The 12707-nt window shown below is 38.2% G+C and overlaps 1 pseudogene; it reads right to left on the minus strand.

Annotated features, from left to right (window-relative positions):
- Positions 1–10002: 10002 nt before the first annotated feature.
- LOC105546421 lies at positions 10003–10757 on the minus strand (annotated as a pseudogene).
- Between the last annotated feature and the right edge of the window lie 1950 nt (positions 10758–12707).

The raw sequence follows: 12707 nt of genomic DNA on the forward strand, positions 1-12707 counted from the left end.
TCAGTATTTTCATTCATAAAATGGAGATAATGCCTCATTGAATAAGTAACAAATACAATATCCTTTTCAATGCTCTTGAAGTACTATATGGCACATGTAAAAAGGTGTTGCTGGAATTTGTTAAGTGTAGGAGATGTGTACCAAAATAATACAGGGGAGTTACTCTGAGTCACAATTTAAGAGGTAGAAAACAGCTCTAAGTCTGCAATTGGTTCAAGCCCCATGTGTTCTCTTGGCTTGAAGTTTTTATACATTTTCTTTTTCTTTTCTAAAGTCTGGAGGAATTCTGTATCTCTTTTTTGTCAGTACTTTTTGTGATTAACAATTAGATGGATGGAGATAGATTCTTTATCTTTCCTCTATTCAGTGGGGATTTACAGAATTTTGGTTGCCTGTACGTTGGAAACACCATAAAGTCAAGATGTTGGAACACACAGATCCTCCTGGAACATTTACAGCACATTACAGAAGATAAGGAAACCAGCAGAGACCAATGGAGAGAAACTTTAACTCTCTCTTCCCTCTTGTGCCTGCCTTCCTAGATTAGGGACCAGGTCATTTATTACGGGATATAAGTTGTGATATTCAAAGGAAGATATTGTATTGAGAGGAGAGGAGAAATGTTTAATATAGAAAAAGGGAGAGGTCTTTGTTGGCTTTGAAGAAAAGTTTGTTTCTTGAAGCTAAAAGTGAGATAATGGTCACACATGACCATGATGTTGATGGGCACCATGAGCTAAAAAGAGTTTCTTATGGTTATCCTGGACAGATCAGCCCATGTTTTCCCTTTATTATTCCAAACATCAGTGAGGCCCAACTTTCTAAGGCAGAAGTTTTGCTCCATAAATTGTAGTAGTTAGATATGCTAGTAGACTCACGATTAGTAGACCTATGCACTAGTAGACTAGTAGACTTAGACAATTGTCATTTATGGGATAAATTGGGGTGAATACCTTGTCCTCTGCCACATCACCTAATAAAGTACTGGGCCCCTCACCAAGAAAGCAATAATGTCCTGGAATTATTTTGATATGGAATTATGGGAGCTTCACTTGGTGATATTTTAAAATTGTATCTGACACTAATGAAACAAATAAATGTGACCTTTATTTGAATACAGAGCCCATGGCTCTTGTGTTTTGGTAAACCCAAACTGAACATAATAATGAACCAACATAAAATTTTATAGACCTTAGCTGATCCCAAGCAGAAAACACTATACTAACATAGGGGTGGGGAAAATGGGGAATCCTCAGTGAATATTCTGTGTTTTTAATTTATGCACATAGTTATAAGAAGATGAGAAAATGGTTTCACAAAAGAAGAATGAGAAGAGGGATATCTTGTGTCATTAATGAGGCAGGATACATTTAGGGCAAAAAACAGGCAGTGTAGTAATATGGGGTCATCTCTCTTTATCTCTTGTTAGCTCAGACTCTGTAATTGACTTAATCTAACTTAGCTAATGAGGTTATTTTTCAAATAGTTTTCTAAATACTGGCATTAGCTGATTAGGTCAAAGGTCATCAGCCTCTTTTGTTTAGGGCCATTAAAATGGTTCCAATGCCTTCACTTACAGGTAACAGACTCCTAACTCAAACTGGGGCTCAGAAATAAAAGGCAGAATTTTGGGGTTTATGACACCGAAAAGTCCAGGAAATGTTTGACTTCAGGTAAGGCTTGAAAGAATGAACACTTGGTCTCTCTCCATTTTGTGTGTATGTGGCAAAGATGACCCCAACTCTAGGCTTACATTCTATAGGAGTTGGGGACCTCTGACCTAAACCATATAGATTTAGGGTGGAAGAGAGGTGGTTCCTTGTGGGAAAATCATGGCTGTCATCCAGAGGAAGGGGTTAGGGACACATAAGAGTAACATCTGTTCCCTCCAGCCACCTGCCTTTCCTGTAGTAGCCTTCCTTGTGTCAGAAGGGCTAATTCTTGTTTTAGTCCCATTTGGTTCCATAAAACACATGTCGACTGAAAAATCACACAATTACAAATTTGAAAGGAGACTTTATATATTTAAAGGGTGCACCCTGCAGTTTGGGAAGTGGGCCTCTGGCTGAAACTGGAAGCAAGCATTTCAAAGAAGGGTTGCCGCAGGAGATTTATGCTGAATGGATTGGCTAAATTTATGTATTCAACAGCTTACAAGAAGAGCTATGAATATTCACGGAGGGGCCCCTAACACATGTGGGCTAAACAAACATGCATGTTACATACAACCTACGTTCACTCTGGGGCTGAGACTTAAACCTTTAAATGCATTACGATTAGGCCCTATACATCAGAAGGTGACACAGGGACATAAAGGCACTCAGTGTGCAGCCTCTGTAAACCAGCCAGAACCAGTCCATGGTCAGTGGTCTCCTATCAGGAGAAAGTTACTGAAATCAGTCCTATCCAAACAAAGCTGTAGCTATTGCTTGTGGAATAAGGGTGTCAGTTATTCAGAATCTGCTAGTGGATGAGCTGCAATTGTTTCAATATTGCTTACCAGGAGGCCAAGGCTTGTTTAGCTGCTAGAGAAAGAGAAACCGTGTGGCAGTTAGGACATAGTTTATTCTTATGTAGGGGAGGGTGGCTTAACTCCTGCCCGGTATGACCATAGGTCTCATTTATAATTTGTTATTACCACAAAGAGTGCATTCCATCTGTCTTATGATTTCTATTTTAATATTAATGCTGAGCAGTTGTGTCTAAACTGCAAAAGGGACGGGGTATAAGGAAGTGTGTCTGACCTCCCGTCCCATCATGGCCAAGACTCAGTTTTTAATCTCTTTGGGGTCCCTTTTGCCAAGACGGGCTCATTCAGTCAGGGGCTTAGGATTTTATTTTTAGTTCTCATATGAAACCAGGTGGCTTCATGCCCTAGTCTCCTCAGTGTTTGTAATAATGTTTGTATTACATTATATTAAAACAGTAATTTAGAATATGTAAAATGGTACAGTCTAATGGTGGTAATTCCTTTTAGAGGCAACTTTTAGCACCTCCTTCAAATAGCCTGGAAGATTGAGCCTGCTTCTAGTACATTAGTCCTAGCTAAACCTTCCTCGGAGAGGATCCCATTTTATGTATTTGGCCATTTGCATGTGTTTCTTCATAAAATATGTAAGACTGCAGGGAGAAGCACTTCCCATCGCCACCACAGGGTCAAGGAGCTGGGCAACAGCACAGCAACAGCTTCCTCCAGAGAGGTCTCTTTTACAGGTGGGGTTAGGTGACGCATTCTGACTTTAGGATCCGAGGGACAAGACACTGATTGCATTGTTCTCCACAATGCAAAACTGAAGGAGGAGGAGTTCAGTCTTAAGATTCTACTTCAGCTGTTGTTATTGTCATCAGCATCCAGCATCCTATAGAAAAAGAGGCACTTTTTTCTATAGGTTGATGGGTTGTTGACTTGTTTCAGAGTCCCAGGATTTATTTTTCACTCCCAAGAAAGTCACTTGGCCACTCTAAGCCTTGGTTTCCTCATCTATAAATTGGAATTAAGATCAATTGCTCTAAGGTCCAATGAAATAACATATGCAAAGCTTCTTTGTATAAACTAAAAAATATTTTTACATATGATTCATTCAGGGATGAAGCTCTCCTTGACTAGAACCTTGTGACTGGTTCTGCTGTGGTTAATGCTGTGGTTAGTAAACACTAGTCTGTGGCTTGCATTTTGTTGGCAGTTGTAATATTTCTGTAAAATAAAGCATTTGGAGTCACTTTTTATAATGTAAAAATAACAAGGAGGGCTTTGTTGGCCTAGGTGGTTCATTAAAAGTCTCTAATAATGTATAGGGTTGCCAGATTTTGCAAATAGAAAACTAGTATGCTCAGTTAAATTTGAATCAAATGAACAACAAATAATTTTAGTCTAAGTCTGGGATTTTATCTGGTAAACCCACCAAAAATATCAGTAGACTGCAAGCAGAAATCGTTATCTAACTTATTTTTATATTTCCAAATCTTAGTACAATCCCTGACCCATAGCAAGTGTTTAATACGTAATTCTGGAATAAAACAATCAGCAGAATATCTATTTGGAAAGCTGTTGTTCATATGACAAATTGCTTTTATCAAGCTTTTTCAGCTTTGCTTTTCTTATCTCTTAAGTAAAGATAATAGTAACTGCCTCACTAATTAATGGAAGAATAACATGGAGTGGGGTATATGAGCGAGCATTCCTTATTGGCTGTTACAGCAGTCTACAAGTGTGCTGCAAATGTGTTATAAACCCCACAAGGAGTAGAGCTACTGTGCATGGTATTTTCAGTGCAACCTCTGCAATAAAGAGTAGAACATAAGTTTTCAAAAACATGTTAGTGAGGCCTACACGTTTAGTAAGTAAATCCAGTGTCCTGAAAACAGTTCCCATCAGGCTGTTCCCATTTCCACCTGGAGGAGTCAGCACCCCATGTTTAAGCTTGATTGGGTTTCTGCAGAGAATTAAACTGTGCCTAACTCCTTCTGGTTCTCCTGCTCTCTTAATGTCTCCATTGTCTAACTTGGAGATTGTGAAGCAAACACTGGATTGCTGTGGCGGTTCCAGACAATTTTCCTAAAGCCACCTATTAACAGCATACAAAATCTACTCCAGTCAATCAACAGTAAGACCCTACATGGAAGTAAAAGCTGTTTTACTTCACCTGGTGTAGCCAGGAAGTTGGGAGTTAAGGCTCCATTTTCCCTTGCTTTGCTAACATTTTCACATGCTGTTGAAGTAGTGAGTGGTTTTTAGGTGCCATATGTGTTGGCGTAATTACATACACTGGCATAAATTGTTTGATGCAATTTCTCAAACTTATTTAAATTTGTTCTCAGAAATCAAAACAGCTCATTAGCTTCCAAGAATATGTTTGTAATTCCTGGAAAATAATTTCTTGTGGCATTTCAAGTTTGACATATTAAGTTGCCATTCTTGAGGCCTTCCTGAATTTTAGTTTTGCAGATGCTTATTAATTAAGCATCTGTCTCCTTTACTGGCTTCATCTTAACCTCACATCTAAATGTTGGTGGCCTTGGAGCTCAGTGCTGGTTCCTCTTGTAGTGCTGTGTGTTAGCTCATCTCACCCAACCCTGTGACAATTAAACATCTCTCAGCTGACTATTCCCATATTTCTCTAGCCCAGTGTTATCTTCTGAGCAACAGACTGCACAGTCTAACGGCCTTTTTGACATCCCCACTTGGATGTAATATATTTCTCAAACTTAACACATCTGAAATGAGCTGCTTAGTCTCCCTCCCACCCCTCTCCGCACTTCAGTGAGTACTCCTCTCTCTTCCGTAGTTGTTTTTCTCCTATTGTTCAGGAAAGGACAAAAATATACACCCAGTTGCAAAAGCCAGATATTTGGGGTTTTTGTTTGTTTGTTTGTTTGTTTGTTTGTTTTGAGAAAGAGTCTTGCTTTATCACCCAGTCTATAGTGCAATGGCATGATCATAACTCACTGCAGCCTCAAACTCCTGAGCTCAAGCAATCCTTCCGCCTTAGCCTCCCAAGTAGCTAGGACGATAGGTGCATGCCATCACACCTTACTAACTTCTTTTTGGTGGGTACAGGGTTTCACTATGATGCCCAGGTTGGTCTTGAACTCCTGGCCTCAAGTGATCCTCCTGCCTCAGCCTCCTGGGGTTACAGGCATAAGCTGCAACCAGCCAAGGGGGTTTTCTTAACACTTCTGATCCCTCATCTTCTGCCTCTTTCCCTTTCCTGACTTGGATCGGATAATCCATCATCAAAGCTTGTTATGTGTGTGTCCGAAACTGTTTCAGCTCTAGCTACTTGTCTTCATCTCCACCTCACTGCTCTAGGTGAAGCCACTGTCTTTCACCTGAAGTCTCTTCTCCATCCTAGTCCATTCTCCACACAGTTACCACAGTGATCTTTTAAAACTACAAACAAAATCAGCAGGTTTCTTGCTTAAAACCATGCAATAGCTTTGAATTAGGGGGAAAAAATCCAAATCTCAGCCCATGGCCTGAGGCAGCATCTGGCCCCTGCCTGCCTTTACAGGTTTATCTCACCTGTGAATTCCTCGCTCACTCACTGAATTCCAGCCACACAGGAGTCTTCCCAGTTTTTCCAATGAATGATGCTGCTGCCACCTGCCATACTCCACCCACTTCACTCCTTCTTGTCATTCATATCTTTCAGTTCAAACGTCACTCCCACACTCTAAAGCACCATGAACATAAGAATCTTGCCCACATGTGTTTACATGACTGAGCACAGAGCTGGCACACAGTAGACACTCAAATTTGGTACAGTAAATGAAAGAATAAAGGAAGGAAGGAGGGGATGTACTCTAGATAAGGCCACATCCTTCTGTTATACATCTTCGTAGCACTATTCCCTTGCCTTCAACCGTACTTATCACAACTTACATTTTATTAGTGAGATAGGTGATTAGTTTCACCTGCCTCTTTAGACTCCATGAGAGCAGGAACATGTCTCATTTTATCCCAGAGCCTAGCACATTCCTAGCACCTGGTGGGTGCTCAGTACATGGCTGGTTGTGGTTGTTGCTGCTAAATTCTTGGTCCTTATCTCATTTTACAACTTTAACATAGCTGAGCACATCATTCTCCTTGAAGCACTACCTTCCTCTACTGCTGGATTCTAACTCTCCTACATCCCCTTTTCTGGTTCCATCTTTCTCATTCTCATATGCGGGCTCCTTTTCTGCTCTTAGTCCCTTAAAGTTAGCATTCTGTCCATAGTAGATTCATACTGTGGAATACTGCTCCACAATAAACAGAAACAACGATTGATACACACAACTTGTATACATCTCAGGGCATTATGCTGAGTGAAGAAAGCCAATCTCAAAATGTTATATACTGTGTGGTTTAATTTCTATAATGGTTTCAAAATGACATATAGTGATGGAGAATAGATAGGTAGTTGTCAAGGGCTGGGACAGAGGAAGGAGACTAAAAAGAGAAAGCATGAGAGAGTTTGGGGGTGATGAAACTGTTCTATATCTTACTATGGTGGTGGTTACACAAATCTATATATGTGATAAAATTCTGGGTGAAGGGTACATGGGAAGTCTCTGTACAAGTTTTGCAACTTTTATGTGAGTCTCAAATTATTTCAAAATAAAAAGTTTTTTAAAAGTTAGTATTCTTTCACATCACCTGTCATCAGCGAAATACCAATTAGAGCAATGAGATACCACTACATATCTATTAGAATGGCCCAAATCAGAACACTGACAACATCAAGTGCTGGAGAGCATGTGGAGCAACAGGAATTCTGCATTATTGTAGTGGAAATGCAAAATGGTATAGCACCTTTGGAAGATAATTTGACAGTTTCTTACAAAGCTAAATATACTCTTACCTTACAATTCAGTAATCTCACTCCTTGGTGTTCATTCAAAGGAGTTGAAAACTTATGTCTGCAAAAAATCCTGCACATTGATAGTTAGAGCAGCTTTCTTCATAATTGCCCAGACTTATATGCAATCAAGATGTCCTCTCACAGGTGAATGGATAAACTGTGGTACATGCAGACATTGGAATATTATTGAGTGTTAAAAAGAAATGAGCTATCAGGTTATGAAATGACATAGAGGAAACTTAAATGCACATTACTAAGTGAAAAAAGCCAATTCTGAAAAGGCTGTATACAGTATGATTCCAACGATATGACATTCTGGAAAAGGCAAAGTAATTGAGACAGTGAAAAGATGAGTGGTTGTCATAGATTGAAGGGAGGGAGGGATGGAGAGGGAGGGAGGCAAAGCATAGAGGATTTTTAGGGAAGTGAAAGTACTCTGTATGATACTCCAATGGTGGATACATGTCATTATAAGTTTGTCAAAAGCCCATAGTTGGAGTTTGCAGTAAGCCAAGATCGCACCACTGTGCTCCAGCCTGGGCAACAGAGTGAGACTGTCAAAAAAAAGATTAAAAAAAAAACAGCTATGAAATGTATGACACCAAGAGTGAACCCTAATGTGAACGATGGCCTTGGGTGATAATGCAGTGTCCGCGTAGGTTCATCAATTGTAATCAACATGCCACTGTGGGAGGGATGTTGGTAATGGGGGAGGCTATGCATGTGTGGGGGCAGGAAGTATGTGGGAAATATCTGAACCTTCTCAATTTTGCTGTGAACCTAAAGCTGCTCTAAAAAATACAGTCTATTTTTTAAGAAGTTAGTATTCTTCAGGGATCCTTGAAGGCCTGCCTTTCTTTACCTCCTGTGAGCTCTCCCTGTGACTCCTCATCTACTCTTTTTCTTCCCTCATTTTGTTTTTATTATAGCATGTTTGCTTAATTTACAGCAAGCATAAAATAAGCTGGATCCTGTTTTGATCCAGACATTCATGTTTTAAAGGTTGTACACAATATTTGTTAAAAAGAATGTACAAAAATACCATTCTAGAAGCTTCTATAAGAGAGAAAATACAAAATTTAACCCCACAACTTTCCTCTTTGCTAGAACTGCAAACTACTGCTACAGTTTTAAATAGACTTTTTGTTGTTTATACATCCAGGATAATCTAAAAAAAATTAAACATGCATATAAATGGTTGCATAGCAGAACATGAACACTGACTACAAACAGTAAAGAAATGAAAGTTAGAAATACTATCAAATATACAAAGGTTCTAGAATCAATCCTTTAAACACATTCCACAACAGTATTTCAGAACCATTGTTTTGTTCTTTGTAGGCAAAGCCTAGATTACTAAAACCAAAATTGAAAAAAGTAATCCTCTAAAAGGAATCGTTTCTCTGTGATAATTCTTACTTACATCTGTAAGCAAGCAATCCGAGATTTTTTTTAAATTTAGCTTTTTATTCAGAAATGAGATTGGACATGTCAAGTCACTTTTGTCCCCAAAATGATCTTTTGGAGAAATACTAGAAATTACAAATGGTTAAGGATATTACTTCTTCATTTTTAGTCAGTTACTATATTGATAATCAAAAACTCAGAAGATGTGACTCTTGCTTAAAACTGACTAATCCTCTTTCCAAAATTACTTTAAATTTCATGGTACCACAGAATCACCTACAATGAGTGTTGTCTTTCAACTTGCCTCATATTAAATAAACTGAGGTGGGAAAAGCAAACCTCCCTCATAACAAGGCAGGCAAATTTTGATAGAAATGCACAGGCCCGTGCTGTAAGCATCAAAATTTCAGTTCTTTTACACTATGAACACACAAAGCTTGCTTCCAACAGCTGTAAGAAAACTAAGCAATATTATGATCAACAATGCTCCTTAAATTTATAATATACATAAGAACGTTATATATATATTATATATAATATATATAAGAACATTTTTCCCTTTAAAATTATTTTTGCCATTTTAAGGTGAGTTTTTTTGATGTTGTCTATGTTCCAAATCTTCATAGGAACCAGAAAAAAGCAGTGAAGCCTCCACATTTCAGTCAAAAACTCAGTTTCCCTGAAAATACTACGTAAGCCAGTTGGCATGATTCCCTAAGACAGTGGGGTTAACAAAAGAACTAATCCACACTTCATCATAAATAATTATCATGGGCATAGATATCTTGACAAGACATAAAGGTCCGCCCTGAACCTAAATGTGTCTGAGCAGTCAGTATTGTACTGTAGCTACGACTTCACTTTTCTTTCATTCTTATTAGCAAGCTACATTTCTAGGTTAACAAGTTCTACCAAATACAAATATGAAAGTTTATTTGTAATAAAATAATGTTGCAAATTATGGTCAACCACATCTTTTCACCAAATACTTCAAGCATAAAAAATGGGAATCTTTACAAAAATATATAGAGACACCACAAATTGGTAGCGGCCCATAACATTAAACAAACTTGACTCTTAAGAGTGGCTTCTCAATAGCATATCATTTTGATTGTGATCATTGCCTGGTACAGGGAAAACTAACAAGTGTCTTTGTAATCATAATTGCAACACTGTATTCCTGATAATTTAGGTAAACCAAACTATGAATAAGTGAATGATACACGCCTAAAAATGATCATGGCTTATATTATCAGTGGCCAGTGAACACAGGACTAGTCCAAGACCTTGATACAGATTTTGACCTAGACATAGACTGTGACTTCGACTGAGATTTAGATCCAGGTGGTTCTTTTTTCCCTAATTCCTTTTCATATCTCGAGCCAGACTTATAATGTGTTTTGGAATCTATTTTTGAGGTGCCTCTAGTTTTGGTGTGAGATGCAGACCTAGAATGTGATTCAACCTTCATTTCTTCCTTGGGCTGGGACTTGAATCGTGATCTTGAATTGGATTTAGATCTTGAAAAAGATTGATTTCGGTTTTGAATCTATCATATTCAGAATGGCTTCTGCTACGTGTGGTCTTCCAGTCGGTCTACTGTTTCTAGGACTATACGACCTTCTATAGTTGTAATCAGAAGATTCTTGATCTCCTTGTTTCACAACTTTGGCTTCTAGAATGTCTATATCTGTCATAATCATCATTGCATGAAGAACTGTACACATTCCTCCCTTCCTTGGCTTTCGTCTGATTTAGTGTCTTCTGATCCCCCTAGGCAAACTTTATTTTAATCTGCCATCCACAAATCCACTTGCTGTCATAATTATGTAAAGCGTCTTCACCATCACAAACATCCCCAAATTGAACATAACCAAATCCTCTTGGACAGCGAATGTAGAAACCAAGCGAAACATACACATCAACTATAGGACCATAATGACCAAGTTCATGCTGTAAATCTTCATACCTGGTGTCACTGGCCATGTTCCCAAAGAAGAGAGACATGTTCAGGGATACCAGCAGCAGGACATGGCGGCAGTGTGAGTCTCAGCCTAGAGCACTAACAGTCTCAGCAAACCGTCTGCAGCTCCAGCTGCTGATCCTCCACTCTCGCTTCTCATCTACAATCATACAGTTGTAATCTCTCATTCACGCTCCTGAGCTCTGTCCCTCCTTCCTGGGTTCCTGTCTTATGTGCCCACATATCTAGCAACTATACAGATCTATGTGTGTTGATCTTGAATACATTGATGCGTATATAGTGCTAATTTCTGTGACCATTCAATGAGAAAACTGTTTCTTTTCTATTTATGGACACATTTTAACCTTGAAGTTTCTATATGGCACGACTAAATCACCCTTCATCAAAATCAGTGTATACCGTGACATCACAGTCTTTTCATGTGATTTGTGCACTAAACTCAACATTTTTCTGGAAGATATTATTGTATGTTCTTCCTTCTGGTTGCACCATGGAAATTCTGTGCGTTAGTCACATTTACATTTATATATATCTTTAGAAAAGCAATGCTTCAGTCCAGCAACTCTGCTGCACTTTAAGTGGAAAACAGTCTTTATTTCTCCTTTCGTTTTTCAGTTTCCCACTGTGCCTCACCATTGATTTTTTTAAAAAAATTTTTAGAGGAGGTCAAACATTGTTTGAATGCGGGGCAAATAGTCTCCCAGGGAGACAGCAAACCAGTCCTTGCAGCTTTCAGCAACATTCGCAGAACAGCATCTAGACACCAGCCACAGCAGAGTGTGTGCTACAGAACAGGATACTCAAAACAAAGTCAAAGGAAGCACTGAGAACAAGACAAATCATTTCAAAAGATGAAGAAACATTCTGCAAGAGTGGTGCCCTTAGCATCCGACCATGTCTCTGAACAAAACTCACCTGTATCCGATGGTAACTGCTGTTTTCCTGGGCATTTGCCCTTCTCCGTGTGGCTGGTTTTATGCTTCTTGTGCTCACTGTTATCATCACTGTTTATTCTCTGGGGAAATCATGAGATACAGCTGAAATGACCTGTTGCCTAATTATGACTTTTACTGGTACACTTGGCAGTTTTGAAATGAAAATTACTTTAGGGAAATTTTTCAGAGTCCCCAAAAGAGAAAATTTTTAAAAAGTTGCCTTGATTTGACTTATTTACATATCAGGTAGTTTATTTGGAGCCCAAACTCTAATTATTGTATTTAAGACGTTTCCATTTCTTTGACTTTGCAATATTTCAGTAATGTAGGTAGCTGCTGTTCTCCAAAAATGTATGTAGACAAGGAAATGATATAAAGAAAGAATTCTATAGAAGAATCAAGCATTTGAGGAAATAAAGGAATACAAAAGGAATTGAATAAAATGTATATTTTTCTACATAGCTGAATTGAGATCTTTATCAGCCTAATGGACATTCCAACTCAGCTGAGACTGAGCCCAATTCTAAAGAATAAAGGGGAAAACAGCAACATTGGAATGAAATTGTCAGTCTTTTGGACTCAGAGACATTGACTAACATTCAATCTTAAAGATTAAAACATTTAAAGCATTAAAAAAAGGAAGGATTTAAATTTCTCTTTTTTAAAAACACTATCATTCACTTGTTTAAACATAAGGTTTTATAAATTGATAACATTTTTATTTAATGCAGGAACAAATTAGAATTTTACCGCAAGTGGCTTTATGAATATTGTATTCAAGAATGAATAGTCAGGTAGTTTCTGCTATATTATTTCTTGGGTTCATCTAAGAGGCTGTGATCATCTGACTTTTATGATGGATAATAATAAAACAAACCAATCAGGCCAAAAGCCCAGCATAGCTATGTGAATTTTTAGCTAAATAATACTTCTTTTTAAAAACACGGTTGAATTATTTAAAGTAAGTACAATTCTATAAGCAATTAGCTAACAATGTTTTGTTTAGACCTGGTCCGAGGAATAAATGTGTTTGCTAGA

Source organism: Mandrillus leucophaeus, unplaced genomic scaffold (genome assembly GCF_000951045.1).
Source record: "Mandrillus leucophaeus isolate KB7577 unplaced genomic scaffold, Mleu.le_1.0 Scaffold359, whole genome shotgun sequence".
Taxonomy (NCBI): domain Eukaryota; kingdom Metazoa; phylum Chordata; class Mammalia; order Primates; family Cercopithecidae; genus Mandrillus; species Mandrillus leucophaeus.